The sequence below is a fragment of the Armigeres subalbatus genome, chromosome 2 (genome assembly GCF_024139115.2).
Source record: "Armigeres subalbatus isolate Guangzhou_Male chromosome 2, GZ_Asu_2, whole genome shotgun sequence".
NCBI lineage: Eukaryota > Metazoa > Arthropoda > Insecta > Diptera > Culicidae > Armigeres > Armigeres subalbatus.
In genome coordinates, this window is record NC_085140.1 from 199,343,096 (window position 1) to 199,365,136 (window position 22,041).

The 22,041-nt window shown below is 31.2% G+C and overlaps 1 protein-coding gene across 1 annotated transcript in view; it reads left to right on the top strand.

Moving 5' to 3' along the window:
- LOC134211490 (uncharacterized) overlaps positions 1-22,041 on the top strand; it is a 709,859-nt gene that overhangs the window by 297,050 nt on the left and 390,768 nt on the right. The gene's annotated exons all lie outside the window — the stretch shown is intronic.

Genomic DNA, 22,041 nt, shown 5'->3' on the forward strand with positions numbered 1-22,041 from the left:
TATCTAAAATCTAAAAATCTAAAATCTAAAAATCTAAAAATTTAAAATCTAAATATTCGAAAATCTAAAAATCTAAAATCTAGAGATCTAAAAATCTAAAAATCTAAAATCTGAAAATCCAAAATCTTAAAATCTAAATATCTATAAATCTAAAATCTAAAAATCTAAAATCTGAAGATCTAAATATCTAAAATCTAAAAATCTAAAAATCTAAAAATCTAAAATCTAAAAATCTAAAATCTAAAAATCTAAAAATCTAAAAATCAAAAAATCTAAAAGATTTAAAACCTAAAAATCAGAAAATCTAAAAAATCTAAAATCTAAAATCTAAAATTCAAAATCTAAAAATCTAAAAAATCAAAAAATCTAAAAATCTAAAGATCTGAAAATCTAAAAATCTAAAAATCTAAAAATCTAAAAATCTAAAAATCCAAAAATCTAAAAATCTAAAAATCTAAAAATCTAAAAATCTAAAAATCTAAAAATTTAAAAATCTGAAAATCTAAAAATCTAAAAATCTAAAAATCTAAAAGTCTAAAAATCTAAAAATCTAAAAATCTAAAAATTCTAAAATCTAAAAATCTAAAAATCTAAAAATCTAAAAATCTAAAAATCTAAAAATCTAAAAATCTAAATATTAAAAATTTAAAAATCTAAAAATCTAAAAATCTGAAAATCCTAAAATCTAAAAATCTGAAAATCTAAAAATATAAAAATTTAAAAATTTAAAAACCTTAGAATCTGAAAATTTTAAAATCTAAAAACTTAAAATCTAAAAATCTAAAAATTTAAAAATCTAAAAATCTCAAAATTTAAAAATCTAATCATTTAAAAATCTAAAATTCTAAAAATTTGAAAATCTAAAAATTAAACAATCCAGAGTTCTAAACATCTCAAAATCTAAAAATCTAAATATTTAAAAATTTAAAAATCTAAAAATCTAAAATTCTTGAAATCTAAAAATCTAGAGATCTAAAAATCTAAAAATCTGCAAATCCGAAAATCTTAAAATCTAAAAATTTAAAAATTCTAAAATCTAGAAATTTAAAAATTCTAAAATCTAAAAATCTAAAAATCTAAAAATCTAAAAATCTAAAAATCTAAATACTAAAAATCTCAAAATCTAAAAATCTAAAAATCTTAAAATCCTAAAATCTAAAAATCTAAAAATCTAAAAAATTTAAAAATCTAAAAATTTAAAAATCTTAAAATCTAAGAATTTAAAAATCTAAAAATCTAAAAATCTAAAAATCTAAAAATCTAAAAATCTAAAAATCTAAAAATCTAAAAATCTCAAAATTTAAAAATCTAATAATCTAAAAATCTAGAAATCTAAAAATCTAAAAATCTAAAAATCTAAAAATCTAAATATCTAAAAATCTAAAAATTTTAAAATTTAAAAATCTAATAATTTAAAAATCCTAAAAATTTAAACATCTGAAAATCTAAAATATAAAAATCTAAAAATCTAATAATCTAAAAATCTGAAAATCTAAAATCTAAAAATCTAAAATCTAAAAATTTAAAAATCTAAAAGATCTAAAAATCTAAAAATCTAAAAATCTAAAAATTTAAAAATCCTAAATTCTAGAAATCTAAAAATCTAAAAATTAAAAAAATCAGGTTTCTTAAAATCCAAAAATCTAAAAATCTTAAAATCAAAAAATTAAAAACTCTAAAAATCTAAAAATCTAAAAATTTAAAAATATAAAAATTTAAAAATTTAAAAATCTAATAATCTAAAAATTTAAAAATCTAAAAATCTAAAAATCTAAAAATCTAAAAATCTAAAAATCTAAAAATCTAAAAACCTAAAAATCTAAAAATTTAAAAATCTAGAAATCTAAAAATCTAAAAATCTAAAAATCTAAAAATCTAAAAATCTGAAAATCCAAAAATCTAAAATCTAAAATCTAAAAATCTAAAAATCTAAAAATCTAAAAATCTAAAATTAAAAATCTAAAAATCTAAAAAAATCTAAAAATCTAAAAATCTAAAATCTAAAAATCAAAAATCTAAAAATCAAAATCTAAAATCTGAAAATCTAAAAATCTAAAAGTCTAAAAATCTAAAATCTAAAATTCTAAAACTAAAAATCTAAAATCTATAAATCTAAAAAATCTAAAAATCTAAAAATCTAAAAAATCTAAAAATTTAAAAATCTAAAAATCTAAAAAATCTAAAAATTAAAATCTAAAACCTAAAAATCTAAAAATCTAAAAATTAAAAAATCTAAAAAATTTGAAAATCTAAAAAGAAATTCAAAATTCTAAAATAAAATCTAAAATTCAAAAATCTAAAAATCTAAAAAATCTAAAAATCTAAAAATCTAATCTAAAAATCTAAAAATCTAAAAATCTAAAAATCTAAAGATCTAAAAATCCAAAAATCTAAAAATCTAAAAATTTAAAAGCACAAATTCTAAAAATCTTAAAATCTAAAAATCTAAAAATTTAAAAATCTAAATATTTTAAAATTCAAAGATCTAAAAATTAAAAATTTTAATATCTAAACATTTAAAAATCTAAAAATTTAAAAATCTAAAAATTTGAAGATCTAAAAATCTAAAAATCTAAAAATCTAAAAATCTAAAAATCTGAAAATCTAAAAATCTAAAAATCTAAAAATATGAAAATCTGAAGATCTAAAAATCTAAAATCTAGACATCTAAACATCTGAAAATCCAAAAATCTGAAAATCTAAAAGTCTGAAAATCTAAAAATCTAAAAATCTAAAAATTCTAAAATCTAAAAATCTAAAAATCTATAAATCTAAAAATCTAAAAATCTAAAAATCTAAAAATCTAAAAATCTAAAAATCTAAATATTAAAAATTTAAAAATCTAAAAATCTAAAAATCTGAAAATCCTAAAATCTAAAAATCTAAAAATCTAAAAAATTTAAAAACCTAAAAATTTGAAAATCTAAAAATCTGAAAATCCTAAAACCTAAAAATCTAAAAATCTAAAAAATTTAAAAATCTAAAAATTAAAAAATCTTAAAATCTAAGAATTTAAAAATCTAGAAATCTAAAAATCTAAAAATCTAAAAATCTAAAAATCGAAAAATCAAAAAATCTGAAAAAAATTAAAATTTAAAAAATCTAAAAATCTAAAAATCTAAAAATCTTAAAATTTTAAAATCTAAAAATCTAAAAATCTTAAAATCTAAAAATATAAAAATCTAAAATAATAAAAATTTAAAAATCTAAAAATAAAAAAATATAAAAATTTAAAAATCTAAAAATTTAAAATTTTAAAAATCTAAAAATCTAAAAATCTAAAAATCGTAAAATCTAAAAATCTAAAAATCTAAAAATCTAAAAAATCTAAAATGTAAATATCTAAATATCTGAAAATCTGAAAATCCTAAAATCTAAAAATCTAAAATTCTAAAATTCTAAAATTCTAAAATTCTAAAATTCTAAAATTCTAAAATTCTAAAATTCTAAAATTCTAAAATTCTAAAATTCTAAAATTTTTTTTTTTTTTTTTGTGGTTAAAATTCAGTTTTATTTTGTCATTATATGTACAGTTTTTACAATTGTAGTTCAGCGTTTTCAAATCAATTTAAATCTAATTGGAACATTAAAGCATCTACATCAATTCTATCGTTACACTCGTTAACAAAGACGATGTACTTCACAAACAAGCGGAGAATTTCCACTCGCGCAGCTCTTCCAATTCCTGGCAAAACAGGTCTCATGAGGTCCTCGAACGACAGTCGCCTCCAACCATTCGTGTAGCCGGCTAGCCTCTGCTGTAGGACCGTCCAGGCCGGGCCGACACGAGTGCAGCTACAGAACTTGTGCTGGAGCGTTTCAGGTACCTGTATGTCACAGTGTTGACAGTTCTCGTCCGCCACCCGTTGCATCACGTGCAGAAGCTTCCGATGTTCGATTTTCCCATTCACCAGCAGGTAAAGTTTGGATCGCTGCGATGAGGAAAGCTCTTTCATCCCAATATTTCGCCACGCGCGTGGCCAGTCAAGCGCTGGACTGTTTCGTTCCACCTTTGGCAGTTCGCTTTGCTGGACGAAGTGCCGGTGGATCAGATTTTGGGGAATTGGGACAAATTTGATAGGATTGATTTTAGGTCAGGATTGTCTATTGAAATTGCGGGGCGAGGAATTGCGTGGAAAAGAAGGGATTTATAGTAGGGAATGGATTCGATCTCTTTCAAGTGTCTGTTGGTGGCCAGATTACGGCTTTTGCATGCCAAAACATGCAAATTTAAACCGCCGTGCTCCTTCTTGCGTATCAACTGCATAATGGGAACGCGCGCAGACATTCCTATCCACAGGAACGTCCCCATCGTTGCTGTTATTTTCGCTGTGTGGACACCAAGCACAGTCTCGATGTGCCAAACGTGTTCAGCATAATCACCCTCTGGTGAAGAGTTAGTGTGCGCAAGGACTGCAGCCACATTTGCTGTGAAAACTTGCCCGCCAGCGCATCCCAGTTGAGTGTAGTCATCAGCCTAATCGAGTTGGCGAAGGTAACACCCAGAATCTTGACTACGTTGGCTGTTTGCAGCCACTGGGTACAAATTTCGTTACCTTCGAAAACGCCAACGTTCACTGCAACCGTCTTCCGCAGATTCAATTTTGCGCCGGCGGCAAACCCAAAGCGACGAAATATTTCATTCATCGCTTCTATTTGCCACGATGACGTCACAACCACGCTAATATCGTCGGCGTAGGCAACGAGTAGATCATCCCCACACACTTGCTCAAGCCTACACACCAGTGGATGAAGATAGAGTACGAACAGATGCATGGACAACGGGTCGCCTTTGCCGCACCGACCGTGTGATCTCAAACGATCGAGAGAGGTGCCCATTGATAAGCAGCCGGGATGTGGACCGACTGGCTATGTTCGAGAGAAGAGAGATGAGTTCCTCGTTGAACCCGAGCGACCGCATGGTTTCGAAGAGGAACGAGTGCCGCACCCGATCGAAGGCGTTCTCCAGATCGAAGCTGATGAGCTTACCGGCGCGACGGTGGTGACGGAGATTGGCGATCCGATCTTTCAGAGCGAGAGTGGCCTGGAAGATGTTTCGCTCTGCGTTTGAACATTTCTGTCCGTTGCTTAGGACGCGGTGGGCCTGCATAATTCGTTCCATCCTGTTTTTCAGGATGCGGGATGCGATATGGGCCGGTACGCTCGGGCTGTGTTGTCGCCTCCTTCTTCTTCACCAACACGATGACGCCCTCTACGAAGGCATGAGGGAGATTTCCGTTGAGTGCTTCATTCATAAGCATGTTCAACACACGGTGGATGACATCGAACATCCGGAGATAAAATTATCGTGGGATCCCGTCGGCACCGGGGATCGTTTGGGTGCGCTCGCCCTGATAGCAGACAGAATTTCTGCTGTTTGTATCTCCTCCATGCACGCTTCGTTTAGTGGGTCGTCCGGTGGGATAACACGTTCGCAAGCGAAATCGTCCCCGTTGTTGGCATTGCCGTCATTTTCTGCTGTTTCTTCTGAGTAGAGGCTCGAGAAAAAATCAAACAGATTTGCCTCGATCGCTTGAGGCTCGACGATGATTTCGTCTTCTCCCGTCTGTAACTGCGTGATCGTGGTTTTCTTCCGTCTTCTATCCCCAAGTAACATTTTAAGATTTATCATGCTCTATAAGAGGTTTTCATGACCAGTTGCTAATAAAACTAGTAACTCCACCAAAACATCTTCATAACATTATTAAGATAGCCTTCCGGCCTAATGGACCAATCTAGAAGATGTTATTAAAACCGTATTAAGAGTAGTAATAAAACTGCAATAAAACATTGTATTGAATTCGTTGATACTCTATAAGAGGTTGTCGTGACCATCATAAGAGTAACAATAAAACTGTTTCAATGTCATATTATGGATTATGTTTATTGTCATTCCATTGTCTTTGTTTTTATTTTCACTAGATAACAATGTCCCCTATGTAAAGCTGATGTGTTGAAAATAAAGCTTCTGATTTTATTTGTAATGGTTGATGTTGAAAATGAAATATTATTTAAGTGTTTCATACAACAAAATGACATGCGCAACCAAATTTATCGTGAATATTGAGTTTGTAGAAGCTTAAAATCAACGCGCCTTGAAATTATCGAAAAATCACATGAAAATAGGAAATTTAATAATTTTCCAAACTGCTCAAAATAATTCAATTTCAAATAGTTTGTTATAAAGTAACCATGCTTTTATCAAAAAACCTCAGAAATAATTTAGTTCCACCAATAAATAGTGTATTTAATCGTAATTGATGTATTTTTTCAATCACGGCTATGACGTTGATCATTATTTCAACATGGCGACATTCCTTTTTATGAAAATAAAAAATCTGGCGATAAATAGCTCAATGGCTTTTGTGATTACCTCAATAATTCTCCTTGGTTACTTCATGACCGTTTTAAACTTGTTATAAAACTTTGTCATGGTTACACTTCCCGACAACAGATGGCCTTCGGTTCGATAACATGCAACCTAGTGGCTGAGGTGGGAAGCACTTTTTCATCCTACGGGCAACGATGCCAAATCTGTGGAAATTAAAGCTTTTGGCGGATTTGCGGATCCGTATAAGAAATCTACGAATGCTAATAATTTCCTGAAGTTAGTGAACCTACGAATATATGGAATATTACCCATTCGTATTTTTTGGTGTAATTCGTAGGAATCAAATATGTGTGTATGTTACAAGGGAAAATTCTTTAAGCAGGAGGTCATGTGTATGAGGAAAAATGCAAAAAATGTTTCCTTCTTCACTTTTCTAGAAACCGGAAAAATGATTCTTCGTCGCATCAGCTTTTCATGAGAAGCCGCAATCCAATTAAGTGCATATATTTAACAGCATTTCATATGCATGTGTCTCATATCCCAAATCAAAATTAAAACTAACATAAGAGTTACAGTTCAATAATTTTCAAATAACTCTGCTCATAGAACATAATTACTTTTAACAGAAATCGAATTGTTCTTGCCAACCTTTATTGGCATTATTGGATAACACCGGAAATTCTTATAACCAGGAGATTTTTTACCTGTCGCTTTCAAGTCATTTTTTTATTTCGGAAATGAGAAGCATCTCTAGTTTATCAGAAACACATGTCACTCACATTATGTCGGTAAAAATATGCTAACCTCATTATGCGTCTTATTGCATGATTCACGTATAAGTTATACAGCAACACTGCTTTCCAAATTCAACATGGTGAACAGATCGAGTCACGTTGAATAGCTTTAAAGCAGTGACCCAAACTGGTTTTATGACGCATTTGAAAGCAATAATAAAACTATTATTAAAACTTCAAAGTTAACAAAAAGTTTAGTTTTAAAACATGGTTTATAAGAGTTTTATGGATATCTCAAGAGTGATATAAAACCATTGTTCGTTAGCATTGTTTATGACCACTATAAAACAATAGGCTTTAATTATTCCCGCAATAAAACCTTATTAAAATTCATATAAAACCCAACGGTCACAGAATTGTTACTTGGGATCCCCCAATTGGAAGATTGACATTGGCTCCCCTGCCACATGCGTCTCGTTGATGCGCATGAACATGTGGGAGAAATTACGCTGCAGTGCCAACATTTCTCCTTTCAGCCGGTTGATGGTGGTTATGATTTGTGGCTGCAGATAGTAGCCGTCGTACGCTAGCCGTAGTTGCGCATAAAGGTGCTGGTGCGCGTCGTGGAATTCCTCGAAGACGGTTCTAGATTTCCACTTGAAAAAGGACTTGATTTTTGGCTTAGCGTACGACAGCCACCATTCCATCCACGACCCGTAGTTTCTGCGCTGCCGGGTCCAATATTGCCACTTATATCGGAACTCTGCAACGTTTTCTTCGGTTAGAAGATGCGGTCGAAGAGCCCAGAAACCGCGCCCGGGCTCATGTCCCAGTGGAGGGAGACAGAGTCTGAGCGTTAGCGCTTTGTGGTCTGTAAAACAGCAAACGTGCGTGTAGGCGGACTGCAATTTGTCGCGAAGACCGCGGCTCACATAGATCTGATCGAGGCGAGATCGCGCGTTTCGACATGACATATGTAAAGCCGGCATCACGTGGACAAAACATGATGTATGATGTAGCTGCAGCTGCTGTACAGCGGTTTTAAGAGACGGACTGGTGTTCGGGCTAGACGAATCGCACGTACGCAGTGCGCAATTGAAATCGCCAGCTACGATGACGTTCTCGGTGTGGTGGCGGAGATAATAGGCGAGCGTGCCATTGAAGGACTCTTCTCTAGCAGCGCGCTGTGCAGTGCCGGAGGGAGCGTAGACGTTGCAGATCGTTGTGTCGTGCACTCGCAGCGCGATTAGTCGGCTGTCCAGGCTCTTCTCCACGTGAGTGACATGGATGTGCTCCTTCACCGCAACAGCTGTGCCTCTCTTCGTGTGGTCCACATTCGCGAAAACGACAAAGCCAGGCAAGGAAAGCTGTTCGTTCTCGACTTCCTGCAGACACACGATATCGAGGTTTTGGCTGCTTATGAAGGTTCGGAGTGCGTTCAGTTTTGTGGGGTTCGTGATCGTGCCGATGTTGATGGATGCGAGGTTGTAAGACGTGAGAGCCATTTATGGAAGAAAGTCCACATCCTGCTCGTCGTCACCGTCGTTGCATCGCTGTTTCTTGCCGGGCGGGCGTCCTCGGCTTCGGCTGCTTCTCGTCGATGTGGATGAATCGTCCGTGTCGTTGCCGGCGGTTCGGTCTTTCGCTCGCAACGCGTTTGCTGGCTTTTTGAATATGTCAACCAAGACCACTTCAGCGGTCTGTGGTTGTGTGCGCAACGACGACGACGTGCTGCGCGCGATTTGTGTTTGCAACGGGTTGGGAGACACCGTTCGTGCAATGGGCGCAGTTGGCTGACTTGCAGTTGGGTTTATTGAGCCAGACGGTTCGGTCCGACTCGACGGCTGTGGCAACTCGGGGAAAGCCTCCAGCGATGCTGGTGGTGGAGCGACAGAACGCTAACCGACCGGTTTGGCGCTCGGGGGTTTTGCACTGTTCGCCTTCTTCGGTGGTTGTCGTGGCCCAGTTTGCTTCGCCACGTTCGCATAGCTCTTCTGGACTAGCAGCTTTTTGTTCTGGACACACGATATGCCAGTATGCGCTTGCTCTTTGCAGTATTTACAAGAGACGATCTGTCCCTTGTAAACAATATAGGCCTGCTGTCCATCAATCGTTACCCACGAATCGATGTTTCGATGGACTAGCATTCGGACCGACCAAATGCCGAGCAGTATTCCACCGAACTCGAACCCCTCTCCCCACGTTAGCTCTTGCAGCGAAGACACTTCACAGAACGCACTCAAATATTCCACGATTTTTTCTTCGGGTACGTTTTCTGCCATGTCGTGCACTCTTACCTCTGCAAATCCATCTTCCAAGGTAAGCTTGTACTTTTTCCCCGCGTGCTCCACTTCATGCTTCTCGTCATGTTCTTGCACTATTCGTTGTGCGAGCGCCAGGTTGTCAACCTTGACGAACGCACATTGTTCACCTCTGTGGCACTGTAGTCTCAACACTTCTTCTTTCTTCAGGCCGAGTACCGTGCGGCAAAAGCCGTGAACCTTTTCGAATGACGGCTTCACCGGGAAACTCGAATAGTCAATACGAAAAGTATTTTCTCGCCTCATCGCGGATCACTAAAACGCGCGACGCGGCACAGACGGAATCGAACTTTAACCACTGTAAACGATCACTTGACTTTCCAAGAGCGCAATCGGAAACACGTCTGCACGTCTCAGAAGCTGAGCGGTAACTATATAATCTAAAAATCTAAAAATCTAAAAATTTAAAAATCTAAAAATCTAAAAATCTAAAAATCTAAAAATCTGAAAATCTGAAAATCTAAAAATCTAAAAATCTAAAAATCTAAAAATCTAAAAATCTAAAAATCTAAAAATCTAAAAATCTAAAAATCTAAAAATCTAAAAATCTAAAAATCTAAAAATCTAAAAATCTAAAAATCTAAAAATCTAAAAATTTAAAAATTTAAAAATCTAAAAATCTAAAAATTTAAAAATCTAAAAATCTAAAAATCTAAAAATCTAAAAATCTAAAAATCTAAAAATCTAAAAATCTAAAAATCTAAAAATCTAAAAATCTAAAAATCTAAAAATCTAAAAATCTAAAAATCTAAAAATCTAAAAATCTAAAAATTTAAAAATCTAAAAATCTAAAAATCTTAAACTTCAAAAATCTAAAAATCTAAAATCTAAAAATCTAAGAATCATAAAATCAAAATATCTAAAAATCTAAAAAATTAAAAATCTTAAAATCTAAAATCTAAAAATCTAAAAATCTAAAAATCTAAAAAATCTAAAAATCTAAAATCTAAAATCTAAAAATCTAAAATCTAAAATCTAAAAATCTAAAATCTAAAAATCTAAAATCTAAAATCTAAAAATCTAAAAATTCAAAAAATCTAAAATCTAAAAATCTAAAATCTAAAAATCTAAAAATTCTAAAATTCAAAAATCTAAAATCTAAAAATTCAAAAATCTGAAAATCTAAAAATCTAAAATTCTAAAATCTAAAAATCTAAAATCTAAAAATCTAAAAATCTAAAAATCTAAAATCTAAAAATCTAAAATCTAAAAATCAAAATTAAAATCTAAAAATCTAAAATTCAAAATCTGAAATTAAAACCAAAAAATTAAAATTTAAAAACAAAAATCTAAAATTTGAAAATTAAAAATCTAAAAATCTAAAAATCTAAAAACATAAAAATCTAAAAATTTGAAAATCAAAAATCTGAAAATTTAAAACCTAAAATCTAAAAATCTAAAAAAATTAAAAATCTAAAAATTAAAAAATCTTAAAAATCGAAGAATTTAAAAATCTAAAAATCTAAAATCTAAAAAATCTAAAAATCTAAAAAAATCTAAAAATCTAAAATCTAAAAATCTAAAAATCTAAAATAAAAAATCTAAAAATTCAAAAATCTAAAAAATCTAATAATCTAAAAATCTGAAAATCCTAAAACCTAAAATCTAAAAATCTAAAAATCAAAAAATCTAAAATAAAATATAAAAATCTAAAAATATAAAAAATTAAAGATCTAAAAATCTGAAAATCTTAGAATTTAAAAATTTAAATATCTAAAAATCTAAATATCTAAAAATCTAAAAATCTAAAAATCTAGAAATCCAAAAATCTAAAAATTCAAAAATTTAAAAATCTAAAATGTTTAAAATCTAGTAATCTGAAAATCTAAAAATCTAAATATCAAAATATTTCAAATTCTTAAAATCAAAAAATCAAAAAATCTAATAATCTAAAATCTAAAAATCTAAAAATCTAAAAATCTAAAAAATCTAAAAATCTAAAAATCTAAAATCTAAAAATCTAAAAATCTAAAAATCTAAAAATATAAAATCTAAAAATCTTAAAATCCAAAAATCTAAAATCTAAAATCAAAAATCTAAAAATCTAAAAATTTAAAAATCTAATAATCTAAAAATCTAAAAATCTAAAAATCTTAAAATCCTCACGTTTTAAAATTTAGAAACTACAAATCTAAAAATCTAAAAATCTAAAAACCTAAAATCTTTAAATTTTAAAATCTAAAAATCTGAAAATCTAAAAATCTAAAAATCTAAAAATCTAAAAATCTAAAAATCTAAAAATCTAAAAATCTAAAAATCTAAAAATCTAAAAATCTAAAAATCTAAAAATCTAAAAATCTAAAATCTAAAAATCTAAAATCTAAAAATCTAAAAATCTGAAATCTAAAATCTAAAATCTAAAAATCTAAAATCTAAAAGTCTAAAATCTAAAAATCTAAAAATATAAAATTCTAAAATTTAAAAATCTAAAATCTAAAATCTGAAAATCCTAAAACCTAAAAATCAAAAAATGTGAAAATTTAAAAATCTAAAAATTTGAAAATCTTAAAATCTAAAAATTAAAAAATCAAAAAATCTAAAAATCTAAAAAAATTTAAAAATCTAAAAATCTGAAAATCTAAAAATTTAAAAATCTAATAATCTAAAAATCTAAAAATCTAAAAATATAAAAATCTGGAAATTTAAAAATCTAAAGATCAAACAATCTAAAAAATCTAAAAATCTAAAATCTAAAAATCTAAAAATCTAAAAGCTAAAATTCAAAATTCAAATTTAAAAATCTAAAATCTAAAAATCTAAAAATCTAAAAATCTAAAATCTAAAATCTAAAAATCTAAAAATCTAAAAATCTAAAAATCTAAAAATTTAAAAATCTAAAATCTAAAAATCAAAAATCTAAAAATCTAAAAATTTAAAATCTAAAATCTAAAAATTTAAAAATCAAAAATCAAAAATCTAAAATCTAAAAATTAAAAATCTAAAAAATTCAAAATTCAAAAATCTAAAAATCTAAAACCTAAAATCTAAAAATCTAAAAGTCTAAAAATCTAAAATCTAAAATCTCTAAAAATCTAAAAATCCAAAAATCTAAAATCTAAAAAATCTAAAAATTTAAAAATCTAAAAATCTAAAATTTAAAAATCTAAAAATCTAAAATCTAAAAATCTAAAAATCTAAAAATTAAAATCTAAAAATCTAAAATCTAAAAATCTAAAAATCTCAAAATCCAAAATTTGCGAATCTAAAAATATCTAAAAATTTAAAAATCTAAAAATCTAAAAATCTAAAAATCCAAAAATCTAAAAATATAAAAATCTAAAAATCTAAAAATCTAAAAATTCAAAAATTCAAAAATCTGAAAATCTAAAAATCTAAAAATCTAAAAATCTAAAAATCTAAAAATCTAAAAAATCTAAAAATCTAAAAATCTAAAAATCTAAAAATCTAAAAATCTAAAATTTAAAAATCTAAAATCTAAAATCTAAAAATCTAAAAATCTAAACATATAAAAATCTAAAAATCTAAAAATCTAAAAATTCAAAAATCTAAAAATCTAAAAATTTAAAAATCTAGAGATCTAAAAATCTAAAAATCTAAAAATCTAAAAATCTAAAAATCTAAGGATCCAAAAATCTTAAACATCTAAAAATTTTAAAATTGAAAAATCTAAAAATCTAAAAATTTTGAGATCTTAAAAATCTAAAAATCTAAAATCTAAAAAACTAAAAATCTAAAATCTAAAAATCCTAAATTCTATAATCTAAAATATAAAAAATCTAAAAACTAAAATCTAAAAATCTAAAAATCTAAAAATCTAAAATCTAAAAAATCTAAAATCTAAAAATCTAAAATCTGAAAAATCTAAAATCTAAAATCTAAAATCTAAAATCTAAAATCTAAAAATCTACAAATCTAAAATCTAAAATCTAAAATCTGAAATCTAAAATCTAAAATCTAAAATCTGAAATCTAAAATCTAAAATCTAAAATCTAAAATCTAAAATCTAAAATCTGAAAATCAAAAATCTAAAATCTAAAAATCTAAAAATCCAAAAATCTAAAAATCTAAAAATCCTAAATTCTAAAAATCTAAAAATCCAAAGATCTAAAAATCTAAAAAATTAAAAATCTAAAAATCTGAAAATCTAAAAATCAAAAAATTCAAAAATCTAAAAATCTAAAAATCTAAAAATCTATAAATCCAAAAATCTAAAAATCTAAAAATCTTAAAATCTAAAAATCTAAAAATCTAAAAATCTAAAAATCTAAAATTCAAAATTCAAAATTTTAAAAAATTCAAAATTAAAAAATTCAAAAATCTAAAATCTAAAGATTTAAAATTCAAAAAATTAAAAATTTAAAAATCTAAAAATCTAAAATCTAAAATTCAAAAATTAAAAATTAAAAATTCAAAAATTCAAAAATTAAAATCTAAAATGTAAAAATCTAAAAAATTAAAATCAAAAATCTAAAATCTAAAAATCTAAAATCTAAAAATTAAAATCTAAAATTAAAATCTAAAAATTAAAATTAAAATTAAAAATCTAAAAATCTAAAAAATCTAAAATCTAAAAAATTAAAAATCTAAAAATTAAAAATCTAAAAATGTAAAATCTGTAAAAAATCTAAAAATCTAAAAATTAAAATCTGTACTAAAAATCCAAAAATCTATGTAAAATTCTAAAAATCTAAAATCTAAAATTCAAAAATCTAAATCTAAAAATCCTAAAACCTAAAATCTATAAAATCTAAAATCTAAAGATTCAAAAATCTAAAAATCTATAGATTTAAAATCTAAAAATCTAAAATTTAAAATCTAAAATCTAAAATCTAAAATCAAAATTTAAAAATCTACAAATCTACAAATTCAAAAATATAAAAGTCTTAAAATCATAGGTTCTAAAAATCCAAACCTTAAAATATAAAAATCCAAAAATTCAAAAATCTAAAAATCTAAAAATCTAAAAACCAGAAAATCTAAAATCTAGAAATTTACTTAACAATTCAAGAATTTGAAAATCTGAAATTTTTTAAATTTTTAATTTTTCAAATCTATAAATTTTTAAATTTCTAAATTTTAAATATTTAAATTTTTAAATTTTAAAATTTTTAAATTTTTAAATTTTTAAATTTATAAATCTTCAAATTTTTAAATTTTTCAATTTTTAAATTTTTAAATTTTTAAGTTTTTTAATTTTTAAATTTTCAAATTTTTTAATTTTTAAATTTTTAAATTTTTAAATTTTTAAATTTTTAAATTTTTAGATTTTAAATTTTAAATCTAGATTTTTAGATTTTAGATTTTTAGATTTTTAGAATTTTAGATTTTTAGATTTTAGATTTTTAGATTTTAGATTTTTAGATTTTTAGATTTTAGATTTTTAGATTTTTAGATTTTTAGATTTTAGATTTTTAGATTTTAGATTTTTAGATTTTAGATTTTTAGATTTTTAGATTTTTAGATTTTTTAGATTTTTAGATTTTAGATTTTTAGATTTTTAGATTTTTAGATTTTTAGATTTTTAGATTTTTAGATTTTTGAATTTTTAGATTTAAAGATTTTAAGATTTTTTGGTTTTAGGATTTTTAGATTTTTGAATTTTTAGATTTTTAGATTTTTAGATTTTTAGATTTTTAGATTTTTAAATTTTTAGACTTTTAGAATTTTGAATCTTTAGATTTTTAGATTTTTAGATTTAAAGATTTTAAGATTTTAAGATTTAAGATTTTAAGATTTTCAGATTTTTTGATTTTAGGATTTTTAGATTTTTAGATCTTTAGATTTTTAAATTTTTAAATTTTTAAATATTCAAATTTGAAAATTTTAAATTTTTTAAACTTTAAAATTTTAAAATTTATAATTTTTAAGATTTTCAAATTTTGAAATTTTGAAATTTTGAAATTTTTATTTTTTTTTAATTTTTTAATTTTCAATCGAGTTTTCAATTTTCAAGTTTTTATATCTGATTTTTTTTAATTTTTGAATTTTTAATACATAAACCTTAAGGCCGATACAAATATTTAAAAACAATTATGTCTCCCCCCCCTTCGGGTTTTTTTGCCCAAATTTATATTTTTAGGGGGCAACAACAAAAATTTGGGATGATTTTGAGGATTTTCAAAACATTCTTTAACAAATCCGAGAAGTTTTACTGATTTTTTCTGTTTGAATTAGGGAATTAAGGAATTTAAAGTTTGAGTTTTATTAATTTTGAAATTTGTAGATGGAATATCCAAAGCTACTATTTGAAAAAGGTTCTGTAAATATACAGTCAAATGGCGTAATTGAATGGGGTTATACTAACACGTTTTTCGACGAAATGCAGATAATTATGTTTTTATCTGGTCACATTTAAAAAGATTGAAATGTACATTTTAGACCATGCTTTGCTACGTTGATCAGTATTATGCAAGGTATTACCTAATAGAACAACAAACGAACTTTTTTTATTATTGCTTATTGATAGAAAGTTAGTAGTAAATGGGTCTCCAGTAGCCTTGCGAACAAAGGGGTAGAATTGCTAATCCTGAAATTATCGGTCCGGTCTGGGATGTTTTCTGGTTGGAAACTTTTTCGACACCCTGGGTACAGTGTATCTATTGTACTTACCAAACATGCAATAAATAATAAAGCTTTCAATTAATAACTGAGAAAATTCTGATAGATTGCTAATTTGAAAAGCAGACCAAGTTTCAGTTGGAATATAGAGCCATTTAAGAAAAAAGAAGTAGTAAATGTCTGCACTTGTCAACATACAGTTTACGAAAACTTTCGGCGTTTAGCAAATATAGAGCATAGAACACACGCAAGCCTTGTGCCCGTTCCGTACAAACACATAAATTTTCCGATTTTTTGTACCACCAAACTCCAAGTTTATTTTTCTTTTCGGTGGCCACTCCCGATGCAACCGGAAACTACTCATTCATGTTATTTTATCGCCCGTTTTCCCGGGCAGGACCAAGTTTTTGTAAAGAATGCTGGTGAAACATGTCTCTCTGCTAGTTTGAAACTTGCACCCCTATCAGCACATGTGACCGTGTGCTGGAAGCGTTCGTTCTAAACACAAATCGAAAGGTTGTATCGTTGCTGTTTGTAGGCGGTCCACGGCAGAGGGTGGTGGGCAGGCCTCTCCTCTGGATGTGTATCTCGGAAGTCAACACTCCTGCTGGAAACTATTACCACACGACCAACATGTGTGACAGCGGCGCTTATTCGTGTGGCTCGTGGTTCGGCATTGTTTATATGCAGAAAGGTAAAGTTTCAGAACTGTGTCGTTGAGCGATGTCAGATGCTGCGAAACATATTCAACAATTTATCGCCCCAAGAATTATGTGGGTCGAGATGCACATGATGTTGTCGAAAATGTGATGATACAAATAATGTTGTAGCAGAGTTACTAAGTTTATGATGGATACAAAGCTATAGGCCTTGAACATAGAATATAGCAGCGAATCCGCGCACTAAACGGTCTGCCCTAGTGCTGCTCCAGGTTGAGTAATCACGTGATAAATTGAATAATCAACCCCGATAGACATTTCGGTCGTATGTTGTCAAACTAGCTGTAGTTTTAGTTGCTTTTCTACAGAGCTTGTATGCGATATAAATTACTATTCAGGTGAACATAAAGCCGTATATGTTCAAAATGCTTGTTGTACGTAAAAGGTAGACGATCCATCTAAAACTGAACCCTGGAGGACCATAACAGATTGAGTTCGATGAATGGGATTATGTCTGCATATATGTATTGTTGCGTACACATGTTCAAACACGTTGAATCATTATGTGAATATTCCACTAGCTAGAGCATATCTATCAATAAAGACACAGATCATAATTTTCTCCTGTTTCAAATTCCCCGGACTTGTTTCCCCTGAGGTTTGCAATATACCTATTCATAATATAACGGAGAAGTGAGTCCACGATTTAGACTACCTTGGATTGATCATAGACAGTAATATCTTACTACGAGCTTTATCACTTGAGTAAAGTATCTGATTTTTCCTAAAAAGCCAATAGCATATTTAAATCATTTGTTCGAGAAACTGCATATATCCATTTTACATAATTTCTAGAAAACAACAAAAAACTATTTTTGAACAAATTGGCACCTAATCTTTTGATTTCTTCGATATAGATTAATAGTTTTTGGCAAAGCTCAACACTCTGGGGCACTTGCAGTACGAAAATTGTAAGCAGTACTCCATAATTGCTCTTTAAACTGCGTGCACATATTAATATGTAGTTTCTCAAACAAACGAAAAAAAATCATACATTCCTGAACAAAAAATTGTTTTCGTATTTTTTGCCAAAACACTTATTTTTTATGAGGATTCAGAATATAAAAAAAAACATTTTGGCCAAAAATATTACAAATGCAGTTTCTCAAACGGTTGATTTATATCTACTATTATAAATGGCTGATTTTCATTTTCTTTCACCCCCAAGTAGAATACTTCAACCGCTTCGAAAGTCAATGTCTTGGACCAGTTTGATTTGAGTAAAGCCGTACATAGCTTTGCGTTTGAACAAAATTACGGTGCACCAAAAAAAAATCCCCGCCCGAGGATGAATTGCATTATATTTTCTTCTGGGAAAGCAATTGAGTATCCACAATCATCCATGCTTCCTAGCATGAAGAATCGGAAAAAATTACTATGCATTCCGTTGCAAAAGAGCCATTTATCATGGTATGTGGAATGACTTGTATGTACCTACACTACACACCTCCACTACCGGAGCCAACCATGGGATGGCTGCTTGACTGGACCGAGGAATTGAGCATTTGATGAACGATAGCACGCTGCGAAGCCTTGGCCCATGTCTGACTGGGCCCGGATGCCGATGCCGGTAGGCTCAGCTGTGCATCTCGAACTGGGTCCCATAAGCGGTTCCGTTCTGGCATCTTTTTCCGGATCATTAGTCCCGGACGATGCTGTCGTCGGTGTTCTTAGTCAGCCTATGAGCGTAAGACCTAAGGAAACGCCACAGTCTAGTCAAGTCGCATAACCATCATCACCATCATCATCAATATCGCCGCCGTCCCCAGCATCATCATCATATGGAGAACGAATGAAAAATTTATGATGCTAGTCCTTTTACGGATGCTTGAGTGCGTTTGAGTTGAAATGGTGTGAACTGATGAATATTTATGAGTTAATCAACCAACAACCCATTCATTGCTGGTAGGTATTCATTCAAAAACCAATTGAGTTCCTCCTTGCATCCGGAGGAAGCATAGTGAGAGAACCAGTGCAGAAATAAAAAATAAACATTACCGATCAAATTCTGCAATTGACGTATTAACTAAGTGGTGTCATATCATTGAATATGAAATTCAATTCAGAGATTTAAGCAATCCAGATGAGAGCAAAATAATTTGATAGGCTGAATTATTTTCATAGACGTCTACAAAAATTGCAAGTTCTACAATATTTTGACTTTTTTCAACCACCAAGCCATTTTATACCTGGACAGCCCACCTCGCTCGCTACGCTCCACGCCGTCTTGTACCTGCCGGATCGAAAGCGATTCGTTCTTGCAATATGCCCTGCCCATCATATCCTTCCGGCTGTAGCTAGCTTCTGGATACTAGGTTCGCCGTGGAGCTGTGCGAGCTCGTATGATGGAACTTCGGTATTGACGAGTGTTATACGTCGGATCCTAGGCAGATCATGCCGAGGGGGTGGTGGCCTGACTGGCACTTTAAAAAGTTGTTCGAAGTGCTCGAACCAGCTCTATCGCGGCTTCTCTTCGCTCCTCTATCTTCCTCAGGTGTCATCGGTGATCCATTGTTTTCTCTGGGTGCGCAGTTCGCCCAGATTGTTCTCGCTGGTGACTATGACGGCATTCTTGATGGCGGTTCATTGGTCTCTCACGCTGCCACCTTCCGGAATATCTGCAGCACGCGTCTCCAGTTCTTCAACGAAGGACCGTTTCACCGTGGCATCTTCCAGTCGGCGTATGTTGAATCGTCGTCCAACTCTTTCCTCCTGCCGACGAATCCGCGCAATGCGCAGGCGTATTTCGCCGATGAGGAGGTGATGATCAGACGCTATATCGGCACTACGTTTATTCCGTACATCAAGAAGGCTCCGTTTCCATTTTCGGCTGATGCAGATGTGGTCGATTTGATTTTTGTAAAGCCATCACGGAAGACCCACGTGATCTTGTGAAGCGGTCGATGAGGGAAGAGCGATCCCCGATCACCATGTCGTTATTACCACACAATTCTGCGAACAGCTCTCCGTTTTCGCTCATTAACCGATACCATGGCGTCCCATAATGCGCTCATGGTTCGAGTTGTCGGATCCGATTTTCGCATTGAAGTCGCCCAAACAGATCTTGATACCACCTTTCGGAATTCTATCTACGACGGCATTGAGTTGACTGTAGAAGTTCTTTTTGTCTTGCAGATCGGCGGCAGTATCGGTTGGCGCATAACATTGGATTATAGTAAGGTTTCGGTCTCGTATCTGGCAACGATTATCCTTTCACTTATAGGTTCCCACTTCATAAGCGCAGAGTGTGCCTGTTAGTAGGAAGCCAACTCCGTGATGCCGGGGATCGTGCTCACCTCGTAAAACAGAGTATAGCAGAACTTGTCCCGACGGCGTTCTGTGTTCTCCAAAGTTTGGCCAACGGACTTCACTCAGTCCCAGGATCTCAAGCTTCATGCGGCGTGCCTCATTGGCAAGTTGTGCCAATCTACCCTGCTGAGCTAGGGTTAAAACGCTCCATGTCCCTATTCGTGTCCGTTGTTTCGCGCTAAGAGTCGTCGCCGTAAAATCAGTCCGTATTCTTTCATTATCGGATTTTCGAACAAATTGATGTTTCGGAAACAGTAGGTTGTTGGCCCAAGGTTCCCTATCCACCCAGATGGGGCTGCCATCTCAGGTATAGCTTCCGGGGAATAACATTTCATACTCAGCCGCTGGATGCCAGAACAGACGCTTTTGGAGCCGTACCTCCTTGGTGAACAGACGCTTGATCAGTCGGGTCAAATTTATTTGAAGACCCACCTAACACCAGGACTAGGCTAGTGCGCTTTGAGCGGCACACGGTCGCTTTGATAGGGCCTGCTTGGGGACACATGTAGCTTTTTATAGAAGTTCAACAGAGCCCACTGTCGAACCCCCCCCCCCCCCCCCCCCAAATCCTAGGCAGATCCCACAGGACCCACCCTCTCACTCTAGTTGATGTCAGAAGGACAACAGTGCCCAGGCTACACTAACAGCTAAGTACGCAACCCTTAGCTGGCGGTCAATTGTCATCGTAAGACCCGTGGAAGTGTGAGTATTGGAACTTGTAAGGACCAGAGCTATGTTAGGCGCTCCTTCCCGGATGTCAACTCACCATTTCGTAACCCATTAGCTGTTGGATGGCATCCTTAACTCTCCTCAAGGTGGGGGCTAGTTGGCTTCCACCGTCCGCAGAACTGAGGTAGTCATCTCCTCCGCTGCACCGACTTTCACTGCCTGTGCTCTCATCGCCATATTTAAATGTTCCTCGTAGTGCTGCTTCCACTTATCGATCACCACACGTTCGTCAAGATGCTCCCAACCTTATCGCTGAACATCTCAGCTCTCGGCATGATGCCTTTGTGGTATGCGTTGAGCTTATGATAGAACTTGCGTGTTGCTTGAGAACGGCACAGCTGTTCCATCTCCTCGCATTCCGCTTCTTCCAGGCGGAGTTTCCAGAAAAAGGCGATATTCGAGTATTATTCGATAAACGGCATTCGATCACGCTTCGGAGAATTCGCTTTCAACTGCTCATTACACAGTTGCATACAACAAGTTGAAACAAGTTGATAATTTACCTTGCAATTGACTTCAAACAAATAATACTTCTGAAATTTTTTTCATAACTTTTTTTAACCGAAAGTTTTTTTTCTGCATATTTTATTACCTTCACAATATGTGAACGAGCTCGGTGGTCTAGTGGCTACCGCTTCTGCCTCATAAGCAGGAGGTTGTGGGTTCAATTCCAGGCTCGTCTCTTTCCTACTTTGTATTTCTATCTTAGTTCTTTCTGTGTTTTACGTTATACCAAAAATGATTCCTACTGTTCTTATAACATTCCACGCCCAAAACCTACCGTGGCACCTATGAGAGGTCGTAGAGTTCTCTGCATCTTTCTAAATTAGGTGTCCAACAAACAATCCTTCCCATTCCTCAGCATTCGCAAGGACGTGGCCAGGACAGATCCCGAATCATAATAAACTTGTACATATCTGAAAAATGCAAACATTCTTTCAAAACTTAGGTCGACGAAAACAATTCTTCCATTAAAATTAAATACTTTTGCGCGAATTTATCCCTTCTGCGTGAATTTTGGTAGGGGAACTGTTCTGTTTTCCATCTTACTGAACATATATTCATCTCAACGCGAAACAAATAAACACAGCACCAATTTCGTCGCTTCTTGTTGCTAACATGCGTGCTTACTGCTGAAAAAATCACAAAAATAAGGAACAAATCGAATTCCTTTTCATTGCCTTGTTTTGTTTTTTTGTGGTATGAATCTCGGGTCTATGAGATGAATTTCAGGAGTAGTAACCTTATATGTTTATATAAGGGAAGTTTGTCTGAATCCATTAATTTTCCCGTATCTGCTTTCTTCGAATCCGCTGAATTCAAATAAATGTCGTTTTCTTGAGAATGTTACATTCTGGCGAATGGATTTGTGGCAACTC